The following is a 341-nucleotide window of genomic DNA, read 5'->3' as shown; positions in this document are numbered from 1 at the left end:
CTGTCCCCCCGGCTGCAGCCACCAGGCCGGCCGCTGAGCTGTACCTGCCCTACCTGCACAACCCCAGAGACTGACACCACCCGACAGACAGCTTTCACCCTGCCCTACTGCAAACCAGACCGTAATACAGTCTCTGTCAAGCACATCTTTCACATTAATAAATATTTACAGAGAAAAAAAATTGCAGTCCCATCTCATAGACTCCGAATTTACTGACTCCTAGGTGCGCTGCACTGGGAACACCGGTGTCCGGAGAGCCGCAGCTACCGCGAGAGCTCCCGCCCAGCCTCGCAGCCCCCGCGCACCGCACCGCACCGGGCTGCCCGCCAGACCGAGGTAAG

Source organism: Merops nubicus, unplaced genomic scaffold (assembly GCF_000691845.1).
Source record: "Merops nubicus isolate BGI_N331 unplaced genomic scaffold, ASM69184v1 scaffold9616, whole genome shotgun sequence".
Classification (NCBI taxonomy): domain Eukaryota; kingdom Metazoa; phylum Chordata; class Aves; order Coraciiformes; family Meropidae; genus Merops; species Merops nubicus.
This window is presented reverse-complemented; position numbering follows the sequence as displayed.